Source organism: Salmo salar, chromosome ssa03, assembly GCF_905237065.1.
Source record: "Salmo salar chromosome ssa03, Ssal_v3.1, whole genome shotgun sequence".
NCBI lineage: Eukaryota > Metazoa > Chordata > Actinopteri > Salmoniformes > Salmonidae > Salmo > Salmo salar.
Window position 1 is genome coordinate 54,020,030 of NC_059444.1, and position 13,293 is coordinate 54,033,322.

A 13,293-nucleotide genomic window follows, 5' to 3' on the forward strand; every position below is an offset into this window, starting at 1 on the left:
GAGAGCATCCTGTCGGGCTGTATCACCGCCTGGTACGGCAACTGCTCCGCCCACAACCGTAAGGCTCTCCAGTGAGGTCTGCACAACGCATCACCAGGGGCAAACTACCTGCCCTCCAGGGCACCTACACCACCCGATGTCACAGGAAGGCCAAAAAGATCATCAAGGACAACAACCACCCGAGCCACTGCCTGTTCAGCTCGCTATCATCCAGCACGCAAGGTCAGTACAGGTGGATCAAAGCTGGGACCGAGAGACTGAAAAACAGCTTCTATCTCACGGCCATCAGACTGTTAAACAGCCATCACTAATATTGAGTGGCTGCTGCCAACATACAGACTCAATCTCTAGCCACTTTAATAATTAATAATTGGATGTAATAAATGTATCACTAGTCACTTTAAACAATGCCACTTTATATAATCTTTACATACCCTACTTTACTCATCTCATATGTATATACTGTACTCTATACCATCTACTGCATCTTGCCTATGCCGTTCGGCCATCGCTCAACCATATATTTATATGTACATATTCTTAATCATTCCTTTACACTTGTGTGTGTATAAGGTAGTTGTTGTGAAATTGTTAGATTACTTGTTAGATATTACTGCACGGTCGGAACTAGAAGCACAAGCATTTCCCTACACTCGCATTAACATCTGCTAACCATGTGTATGTGACCAATAAAATTTGATTTGATTTGATCTGCAGTTTTTGGTCTTCGACCAAGGGGATGTTACTAACACTTCGATAGATGGCCAAAAGTGGACATCTAGAAATTGATGCTAAATTATCTTTTTCAAGATTTAAGTAATGAGTTAGAATTGAGAGAGCAGAGATATTGAAATGTTTAATGATATGTTTATTGGTGTTTATATGTATTTGTTGTGCATACAGTGCATTTGGAAAGTATTCAGACCCCTTGACATTGTAACATTACAGCCTTATTCTAAAATGGATTTAATAGTTTTTCCCCCACATCAATCTACAAACAATACCTTATAATGACAAAGCAAAAACAGGTTTTTAGACATTTTTGCAAATTTATATACAGTGGGGGGAAAAAGTATTTGATCCCTGCTGATTTTGTACGTTTGTCCACTGACAAAGAAAGGATCAGTCTATAATTTTAATGGTAGGTTTATTTGAACAGTGAGAGACAGAATAACAACAAAAATATCCAGAAAAACGCATGTCAGAAATTTTATAAATTCATTTGCATTTTAATGAGGGAAATAAGTATGACCCCCTCTCAATCAGAAAGATTTCTGGCTCCCAGGTGTCTTTTATACAGGTAACGAGCTGAGATTAGGAGCACACTCTTAAAGGGAGTGCTCCTAACCGCAGCTTGTTACCTGTAAAAAAGACACCTGTCCACAGAAGCAATCAATCAATTGATTCCAAACTCTCCACCATGGCCAAGACCAAAGAGCTCTCCAAGGATGTCAGGGACAAGATTGTAGACCTACACAAGGCTGGAATGGGCTACAAGACCATCGCCAAGCAGCTTGGTGAGAAGGTGACAACATTTGGTGCGATTATTCCCAAATGGAAGAAACACAAAAGAACTGTCAATCTCCCTCGGCCTGGGGCTCCATGCAAGATCTCACCTCGTAGAGTTGCAATGATCATGAGAACGGTGAGGAATCAGCCCAGAACTACACGGGAGGATCTTGTCAATGATCTCAAGGCAGCTGGGACCATAGTCACCAAGAAAACAATTGGTAACACACTACGCCGTGAAGGACTGAAATCCTGCAGCGCCCGCAAGGTCCCCCTGCTCAAGAATACATATACATGCCCGCCTGAAGTTTGCCAATGAACATCTGAATGATTCAGAGGACAACTGGTGATAGTGTTGTGGTCAGATGAGACCAAAATGGAGCTATTTGGCATCAACTCAACTCGCCGTGTTTGGAGGAGGAGGAATGCTGCCTATGACCCCAAGAACACCATCTCCATCGTCAAACATGGAGTTGGAAACATTATGCTTTGGGGGTGTTTTTCTGCTAAGGGGACAGGAGAACTTCACCGCATCAGTTGACGGGGCCATGTACTGTCAAATCTTGGGTGAGAACCTCCTTCCCTCAGCCAGGGCATTGAAAATGGGTCATGGATGGGTTTTCCAGAATGACAATGACCCAAAACACATGGCCAAGGCAACAAAGGAGTGGCTCAAGAAGAAGCACATTAAGGTCCTGGAGTGGCCTAGCCAGTGTCGTGTCTTTGGGTTACCATTAAACGGAAGATATGTTTATCAATTAGCTCCCTGTAATTATTATCACGCGATTAAACTGATTAATCGTTTAATTGTAATTAACTAGGAGATCGGGGCACCAAGGAGAATATTCAGATTACAAAGCTATAATTTTCCTAATATAACTTTCCTGTACTATAATATTATATTCTATTATAGTATAGGCCGATTATCTTCTAGTTTCAATGGTGTATTTTACCTCTAGTCCAGTCTCATTCCAAACGTCGTAAATTGTTGTATCTGCACGAACCCAGTCTTTACTAAAATCATCCATACATTGTCTTAAAATCATTTATTTACTACACTAAGTAATTAACAGAAAAACATACAAACAGTAATTATCGTCACAAAGGATTGGTATAGGAATGTGCCCTTGTGGGCTAAACAGGCAGGTCGGCCTGTTGAACAATGGATCATAAAAGGTCAGCTGTGGCAGTTACACAGAGTTCATTAATATTAACAATTGACAATTGAAGGCTCACTCATTCGGGAACAATTGCAATCAATATATATTTACGCTCATGTGTCGTCGTGATCCTTGTTCAAGAGTTCTGTTCTGTTGGGGAGTTTTGTCCGCGTTCTCTCTCTCTCTCTCTCTCGGTTAGGATGGATCTTTCAGAGCGACATTCATTAATGTCGTCATCGAATGGTTGTTTCGTTGGTCTTCGCGTTCAATGATATAATTTACTTAGCTGCAGACTAATAATTAATATCAAAGACTTGTTCTTATTCTGTCAGTATCAATAGTCTAAAAGTTAACCACGTGGTATGGTTCACTTTCAGTAGAGCACTTGGATGGTCAAACCTCTGGCCATAGAGTGTAGGCCTGGTCTCAGGAAATGTAAATCAGGGGGTGTTTTATAGTGCCCATAGAACAGCTTGTCAAATGACGCCTGGTCCTGTATGGGTCCCTGGGGGCGTGCCTATGACTAAGTTAGATTTGGTTACAGAAATACAATTCTATCACATTACATCAGTACATAGCATCTCAATGTCTTACAAAAGCTTTATCCTTATTAATACATTCTATACAACCATTATGATGCTATTATATAAACAGTTTTATGGTAATATGGCTATATTGTCTCTTCTGAGTATCACAAAATTGTACCAAGCGGATCAGTTCGTAGCTGGATTCTTCACCAATCTTCCATACCTTCTCCAGCACACACAAAATGTCGCTTGGCTCTCCAATTCTATGAGTTGGAAGAATTTCCTGTGTCTCTCTATGGGCCATGTGGCCAGAGACTTTCCTGGAATTTTAGAGTTTTTACGACCCTTTACACACAGCGTGGATTGGGGGGAAGGTAGGGGGGGGGGTGCAATTGGGAGGGGGTCAACTGTCCTCCCTGTACCAAAAGAGGCCAACGTCATGACACCAGTCTCCAGACCTTAATCTCATAGAAAATTTGTGGAGGGAGCTGAAGGTTCGAGTTGTCAAACGTCAGCCTCGAAACCTTAATGACTTGGAGAAGATCTGCAAAGAGGAGTGGGACAAAATCCCTCCTGAAATGTGTGCAAACCTGGTGACCAACTACAAGAAACGTCTGACCTCTGTGATCGCCAACAAGGGTTTTGCCACCAAGTACTAAGTCATGTTTTGCAGAGGGGTGAAATACTTATTTCCCTCATTAAAATGCAAATCATTTTATAACATTTTTGACATGTGTTTTTCTGGATTTTTTTGTTGTTATTCTGTCTCTCACTGTTCAAATAAACCTACTATTAAAATTGTAGACTGATCATTTCTTTGTAAGTGGGCAAACGCACAAAATCAAACACATTTTTCCCCCACTGTAATAGAATTACATTTAGGCTGCAACATGTGACTCGTTTCAGGAAACTAGGCGTATGTTGCGTGTCACTACTTCACAGGAGCACCCTTTGAACGTAAACTTTAATTGATCAAAATGTGTTTTTTGGGCAGAAATGCCTTCTGGAACATGTGAACTTTCATGTGCCTACACATAAATTGTTAAATTACAAGCCTAGTTGGTTTAGCAATGGAAAAAGCCAGCAACCTTCCCGCTAGCCATGATTGGCTGAGATAATGAGTGGGCTGGACATGCCGAGAGATTCGGATTGGTCTGCAATGTAGCCCGCTTCTGTCTATAATATGATCTGGTCAGTATGTGTAGGTAATCCTTTCTAACACTGCTTTTTTGAAAGATATCAAGTAGTAGAACTGCATAAGTGTTGCTCTCCACTTTCTGGAGGACCGAGTTTTGAAATCAGTGGAATTAGAGTATGATAGCTAAGGAGATGGAGAAAATTATGGCGTTTGATTGTAATATGCAGACAGAGTCGAAAAGAGAACACACAGAAGGTTCTGTATTACATCTTCAAACTAAGGGCATCTGTGACAGAGAGGGAGAAGCGTCCATCCATGTATACGGGTAAGAAAGTCTAGCTAGCTACATTTTCAGATATTATACGTTTCTAATTTAGTCAGAAAGTCGTTTTCATTTCAAGTTAAAGTGTACTGTTAGCTAGCTAGGTAACATTAGCTGGCTGGCTAGCTAGTAACGTTACGTGTATGTCTGTGCTGTGTAGTAATGTTATTCATATTTCAGAGATAGTTATAGCCTAATGTCAGGGTTGGGGAGTAACGGATTACACAGATTACAGTTATCGTTTTTTGTAATCCCTTACTTGTAACGGATTACATGTAATCCGTATGTAAACAGGTAACTGTAATCCGTTATGTTACCAGCTAAAATATTGTAATCAGATTACAGATACTTTTGAAAAACTAGATGATTACTTCGAGGATTACTTTCAAATTCAGAAAGGATGTTTTGGGGCGGCAGGTAGCCTAGTGGTTAGAGCGTTTGGCCAGTAAACGAAAGGTTACTTGATCGGATCCTTGAGCTGACAAGGTAAAAATCTGTCGTTCTGCCCCTGAACAAGGCTGTTAAACCACTCTTCCTAGGCTGTCATTGTGAATAAGAATTTGTTCTTAACGGACATGCCTAGTTACATTGCCTAGTTACATTCACCCCTCCTGAATTTCATCAACCTTGTAAAGCTGAACAAAATAACCTACCAAGCTCAAGGCATAATTCTGAATTCAGTTCAAAGCTACCCATAGGGTTCAGGGCAAGTGAAAGTTGGTCAGGCCTTCAACTGCCCCTAGATGCATAGTGCCTCTTACACTATACCTACCTTCTTAGCCTTAAAAAAACTGTCATTCTGTACTAAATTATATCTCTGTACTATGTTAAACTTGCACCTTCTGGTGGATTGACTCAATTAGTCTCTTGACTGGTTTAACTACCCTCCCTGCCCTTGTGCGACCTGCCACTGGGCTAGGGGCCATGGTGACTAACAGCGGCTCTGGCCTTACATCATTGATCAGAGGAGGGTTTGAAGGAATCAGCTCCAGGATCTCAGAGGTGCTTCCCAGGTCATTTTCTTCAGGCAAGTAAGGTTCTTCTGGTTCTGACTTTCCATCCGATGTCCAGAGCGCGGAGTAATCGCTTGAATCCTCCGCCACCCAAGATGCACTTTCCTCCCCAGAGTCCTCCACGTCTTCCCTGTCCAGTCCATCGCCGGAGTGGGTGGCCTCTCCTGCATCTACATTGATTGAAGGTCCTGCAGCATCACTGTCATTGAAGTGCACTGAATCAACAATTTTAAATGGCAGGAAATTCACCTGCAGCAGTAGATTCCTGTGAACCACTTTCTCTCTGCCGTAACGGTCTTGGATTATGTACGTGTGAGTTTGTGGATTGACTGAAGTCACTGTGAAAATCTCGGGATTCCACTTGTCAGCCAACTTGCGGCGGCCCCTTTCACCCTTGTTGGCGATGAGGACACAATTCCCCATGGACAAACTGATGCCTTTAATCCGCTTGTCGTACTCCCGACCTTGTCGTCTCTGTTGCTTGTCAGTGTGCCTTTGGGCAACACTCCAGAGTCTCGACATACTTGTTGCAATCCACAACACTGGAGTCGTCCAAAACATTGTGGATCATCACATCCACTGGTAGCCGAGGGACCCTACCAAACATGAGAAAGAATGGAGCATAGCCCGTAGTCTCGTGAACGGTGGCATTGTAGGCAAATGTCAATGACTGGATGAAATGTTCAGGCAAATGTTCTTTGGTTTTCAAGGGCAGACTCCTGAGCATGCTACCTAAAGTCCTGTTGAAGCGTTCAGTTTCTCCATTCCCCATTGGGTGATATGCCGTGGTTCTTGACTTTTGGACACCGGAGACCTTAAGCAGTTCTGCTATTAGCTCGCTTTTGAAATTTGCGCCCTGATCAGTATGGATCCTTGAAGCAAATCCATAGACACAGAAGACATGATCCCACAATTTACGAACTACTTGCTTGGCTGTCTGGTTTCTGCATGGCCATGCATGGGCAAGTTTAGTGAAGTGGTCAGTCACCACCAGAACATCAACTGAGTTCTTCTTACTGTCTTCCGCTGTCCAAAAATCCAAACACACCAACTCCATGGGTGAGCAGGTTTTGATGCTCTCTAACAGGGCTCTAGCCGCTGGCTCTGGAGTCTTTGCTAGAACGCATATCTGGCAGCAGCGCATATACTCCTTGATGTCTCTCTCCATTCCAGGCCAGAAAAACCTCTGTCTTGCCAGGGCTAGTGTTCTAGCTTGGCCTTGATGTCCTGCAAGGTCGTGAATGCTGGTCATTGCTTTGAGTCTCAACACCTCTGGCAAGACATACTGGAACTTTCTCTGGTTTGTGTGACTCTCCTTAATTACTCGATACAGAACTCCCACTCTTAGGATCAAGCGGTCCCACTGTTTCATCAGCAACAACACATTGGAAGAAACATTGTATCGATCTCATCTGGTGGGCCGTTTCTTATTGAAGACGAAAGGGATGACCTTGGAAGTCACAGAGTCTTGCAGCTGGAGATCTCGAAGTTCAACGTGCGACAGTCCAGGCAAAGTGTCAATACCAGGAGAAAGCAGCTGTTGGGTGTTGGAACCAAGCTGGATTGCTTGCATCTCCGTTGAACATTCCCAGTCGTTATGGAGCTGACATATGGCCTTCACTTCAGCAGTGGTCAAGGAGGTTATCTCCTGGGAATAAGAAGCCCAACGGAAGGCATGTTGGACATCATCATTCAACGTCCCAACAGCCTCAGACAGAAGTGCTAGGTAGGACTCCCTCATCAGTCTGCGCGGCAGTCACTGCGAAGGGGTCGCGGCTCAGTGCATCTGCTACTGTATTCTTGCTGCCTGGGATACACTTCAAATCGAAGTTGTACGGTGCCAGCTTGGCAACCCATCTTTGCGCGCAAGCGTCCAGCTTGGGTTTTGTCATGATGTACGTTAACGGGTTACTATCTGTCCAGACAGTGAACTCGTGCCCCTTAAGTCAGTGACTGAATTTGTCACACATGCTCCATTTTAGTGCTAGAAATTCAAGTCTGTGTGCTGGATACCTTCCCTGCGACTTACTCAGGGTCTTGCTCGCGAATGCTATGGGCCTTGCTTTATCTTCACCTTCAGGCACTTGACAAAGCACAGCCCCGAGACCATCCAAAGAAGTGTCAGTGAAGAGAATGAACGTCCTCTCAAAATCAGGGTGAGCTGGCACGAAACAATTCAAAAGAGCATCCTTCAGCTTCTGGAATGCAACGTCACACTCCACAGTCAAATGCAATAGCGTCAGCTTCCGGAAAATCCCACTGTTGCCCTTCTTCCCATCTCTTCCTCTTCTCTATTGACCCCCAGTGAGTGCAAACAAAGGTCTGGCAATGGCGGAACAGTCAGGAATGAAGTGCTGGTAATATAATACCATACCCAAGAAGGATTTCAGCCTTGGAGCAGAGGGAGTGCATCCGTCTGCCTCCATCAGCTGAGCTTGGCTCATCTTGGCAATGACCTCCACCTTCTCAGGATCCACTGACACACCGTCCTCTTTAATGATATGTCCGAGGAATTTCACTGTTCTTCGTAGCAAGTGGCATTTCTTGGGTGCTAGTTTGAGATTGTTGGCTCTTAGACGGCTAAACACAAATTCAAGTCGCTGTAGAGCCTGTTCCTCGGTGGGTGTAAAGACCAACAAGTCATCTAGGTAACAAAGGAGATTTGAGAAATTTAGGTCCCCAAATATACTTAACATCATTCTCATGAAAGACGCCGGGCTGTTACACAGACCTTGTGGCATGCGATTGTACTCATAAAGTCCCATCAGTGTGGTAAAGGCTGTGTACTTCTCACCTCTTCATGAACTGGAATGTTATAAAATCCTGAGTTCAAGTCCATGGTGGTGAAAAATGCACTGAAACCAAGGACTGCGAGGCAATCTGCTTGATGAGGAAGGGGATGAGCGTCCTTCACCGTTCCTGCATTCATCCACCTGAAGTCAGTGCATAACCTCAGACTCCCGTCTTTCTTCCATACCATGACTAAAGGGGAGGCATACTCACTAACCGACTTGCGTATAAGACCTACTTCTTCCATATCTGTCAATACCTCCCTCAGCTTCAGGTAATGAGCAGGCGGAACTCTTCTGTATGGTAGCCAGAAGGATCTGTCATCAACCAGGTGGATACGGTGAACATAACCCCTGGCTTCTCCTCAGTCCAGATTATGTCTTGAGAAGATGTCTTCATATTTTGTGATGGTATTCACAAGCTTCTCCTTCCACTGGTCAGTTACCTGGCATCCATCAACGTCAATGTCTCCTAATCCTAGATCAGACCGTCTTTGTTTCAGGTTGTGGCAGCCATTGTCATCCTGCTTTTGTTTCATCCTCAACAGCCAAGCATGTAGACACATCGGTCAGCTTCATGTTATGCCTCAGGGTGAGATGTTTGTCAGAACAGTTTACTACCTTTAAAGGGACCCAGCCATCTCCCCACATGGGCGTAATAACTCTACCCACAAGTATGTTTTTGGGCATGACCTTTGACCTGGTATGCTCGACTATTATAGTGCTGCCTGGAGACAATGCCAAATTTTTAGGAAGTTTACCCCAAACTAAGTGTTCAGTCTTGGGCGAGAGTCACAACTTGAGTGAGCTTCACTGTCCCAATCTTGCCATCAACTTGCTGTCCCTTCCATCTTGTGACACTTATCATCTGCAGAAACTGCTCACCCTCTGGTGAGTGGGTCTGGCCATCCATGTTGTTGACGAGCTTCCAGTATTCGTCAGTGCCCTTCATCTCATGCAATAGATGCTTAATGACATTCGATCCCAGGATGAGATCATCACGCTGTCCAGGAACAACTAGGGTGGGCACTTTAACATCAATCCCATAGATTTGCATCTCCAAGTCATAAAAACACTTTGTTGAGGCCTTCTTCCCCCCACACCCCACATGCTCCGCATGTTCACTCAATGTACAGGCCATAGACCCAGTGTCAAGCATGCCTTTAAGCTGCACTTTCTCATGTACAGACACAGAGGTGTAAAACAAATCTGAAAAAGCCTCAACCTCTTGTGAACCTAACATATCAATTTTCTCTCCATCTTTCACATCAGAGCACAAAATCTCATGTTTTCTCGAGATCATCAGATTCTTTCTTGGGGGCAGACAGTTGAACACCCACATTTCCCCCCTTCACCTGTGGGCATGTCAGTTTAACGGTTGCTGCTGTGGTGAGTTTCTCTGCTGCTGTGGTGGGCATCTCTCGCCACCAGGATTGGCATAGTGTTTCCCGTTTTGGACAATTTGACTTCCAATGACAATGATCTGGGGAAAAGCACCAATTGCACAGGTTCTCATGTTTACAGCGCATCACAGTGGAGGGATCTGTTGAGCCACAAACCCTGCATTTCCTACGCCTGAAGGGCTGGGCGGGGAAAGATGGTGCCTTGGCCTGTGTCTGTGAAACCATAACGGGTGGTATGCTCTTCTCTAAGGTACATTCAAGCAGGTGAATGAGTCTCTCAATACTTGCACTCTGCCCATCTTGTTTGGCGCTTGATATGAGAGAAGTGTCACTACGCGCACCAGCATTGACCCAGCCTTCAAACGGAGTTGTCTGGGGATGTACTGTTACTTGCTTTGAGGATACAGTGGTAGATTGACACATGGTGGCCTTCCTGCAGCATTCATGTTCATAGATTCTTTCCTGTACTTCACTCACAGTCCATTTCTCAGCAGACTTGTATTGGAATACTGCTGCCAGTTTGGGGTCAGGGCAGTATGTTACAAACATCCTGATGACATCGGAGTTGGAGCTGTCAATCTTCTTACCTTGTCTCTTAAGGCCCTCGTCAGCGACATCTATGGCCTTGTTCAATCGAACCCAATACTCCATAACAGCCTCTCCGGGTACAGGTTTAGTATTGTAAAAATCAGCCAAAGGCATGCATGAATAGGCCAATTCGCTGAAATTCTGTTTCAGAATGTCAAATACAATCTCTGGCTTCTCTATAGGATCAAGTTGTCTCATTGCGTAAATGTATCTTTACCATGCCTCTTGCTTTTCCAGATAATCGACTAATCATCTCATCCGATTGTTCCCCAACAGGACATCCCTTCCTCCTCAAGTATATTCTCATCAACTCCGCCCATTCATGAATGGAGCATTTGTCTGTACCATCTCCTCTATATGTAGGAGGTTCCTTCATGTCTGATTGCATGATGAACTTAAATTTACTGAGGTCTACATATCCTACTGACTCTGAATGATGATCACTTATCCTCTCTGTACTTACTGGTGGCTCATAAGTACTGGACCTGCCACTGTAGTTCTTCCCTAATGGAGCTCCCTAATTCCCGGGCTGAGTGACCAGCTCAGCTTGACCATCTACAGGGGCATTTGGATTAACACTATATGAAGGGCTTTCATCCAAGTTTTTTTGTGGAGCAAAACATGGGGGAGCCTACTGCACCTACACGATTTACAGGGGTTTGATCAGAGTATGAGAAAAACCTCCCCTTCCCAGTAGTGAATTTGGGTTCATCATCACCATTATAAGATGCCATGCCATTAAACCACGAATGTTATGTTAAAATGTCTGTTGATGAACACACTTCTATGTTAGTTAACCATAAACAACGCTCTCAATACAAAGTTTTCTGGAAAAAAAATAAACAGGAAAGAAAAGACTGCAGTTCCGCTTTTTGCCACAAGGTGGAAAGAGTACCTCAATGATGTAATTAGAGTCTCTAGAGCAGCAGCGCCGCGGTGATTGAGCTGACGTCGATCAACAATGAATCCGGGTCTAGAAGGCACCAATGTAACCAGTGCTGTACTACACCGCTGAAACTCTGCGTGGTGTGTGGTTGATTGAGACTATAGAAGTGGACTTTGGAGATCAGGTTGTTTTAATTAAGCAGAATTCACTCTCTGCATCCTGCATCTGCATCCAAAAGAAAATAAAACATTTGTAGAGCACATATGATCTGCGAATCGTCTCCTCTTTCTACAACAGATGCACAATACAAGGGACTGGGATCATTCGAAGAGCTAGCCATCGTTCACACATACAATAGCCTGCTAATACCTTAGCTAGCTATTAACCACATGTTGAATTCAGAATGTTAACATTTTCTTTGGGGTAGGGGGCAGTATTTTGACGTCCGGATGAAAAGCGTCCCCGTAGTAAACTGCCTGCTACTCAGGCCCAAAAGCTAAGATATGCATATTATTAGTAGATTTGGATAGAAAACACTCTGGAGTTTGTAAAACTGTTTGAATGATGTCTGTGAGTATAACAGAATTCATATGGCAGGCAAAAACCTGAGAAAAAATCCAACCAGGAAGTGTGGAAATCTGAGGTTTGTAGTTTTTCAAGTGATTGCCTATCTAATATATTGTGTCTGTGGGGTCATTTTGCACTTCCTAAGGCTTCCACTAGATGTCAACAGTCTTTAGAACATTGTTTCATGCTTCTACTGTGAATGGGGAGAGAATAAGAGCACTTGGAATCAGATGACTGAGAAAATTACATGAGCTCAATCACGTGCGCTCCCGTGAGAGTTAGGTGTGTTCCTTTTAATTTCTGAAGACAAAGGAATCGTCCGGTTGGAATATTATGGAAGATTTATGATAAAAACATCCTAAAGATTGATTCTATACATTGTTTGACATGTTTCTACGAACTGTAATAGAACTTTTTTGACTTTTCGTCTGAACTTACTGCGCGAGCACAGTGCATTTGGATTACTCGACTGAATGCGCAAACAAAAAGGAGGTATTTGGACATAAATATGGACTTAATCGAAACAAAACAAACATTTATTGTGGAACTGGGATTTCTGGGAGTGCATTCCGATGAAGATCATCAAAGGTAAATGAATATTTATAATGCTATTTGTGACTTCTGTTGACTCCAAAATGGCGGGTATCTGTATGGCTTGTTTTGATGTCTGAGCGCTGTACTCAGATTATTGCAGAGTTTGCTTTCGCCGTAAAGCTTTTTTGAAATCTGACACAGCGGTTGCATTAAGAAGTTTATCTATAATTCTGTGCATAACACTTGTATCTTTTAGCAAAGTTTATGATGAATATTTCTGTAAATTGATGTGCTCATTCATCGGAGGTTTTGGAGGCAAAACATTTCTGAACATTACACGCCAATGTAAAATGTTTTTTTTTTATATAAATATGAACTTTATCGAGCAAAACATACATGTATTGTGTAACATGAAGTCCTATGTGTGCCATCTGATGAAGATCATCAAAGGTTAGTGACTAATTTTAGCTGTATTTCTGGTTTTTGTGACGCCTCTCCTTGCTTGGAAAATGGCTGTGTGGTTTTTCTTGTCTAGGTGCTGTCCTAACATTATCTAATGCTATGCTTTCGCCGTAAAGCCTTTTTGAAATCGGACACTGTGGTTGAATTAACGAGAAGATTATCTTTAAAATGGTGTATAATACTTGTATGTGTAAGAAATTTGAATTATGAGATTTTTGTTGTTTTGAGTTTGGCGCTCTGCTATTTCACTGGCAGTTGGTGAGGTGGGACGCTACCGTCCCACATACCCTAGAGAGGTTTTACTATCATCCTAAAAAGTAGTTACAAGTGCATCTTAACAATACCATCCACTTATGAGTAACCTCTAAATATACAACATTATTCATGAACAAAAC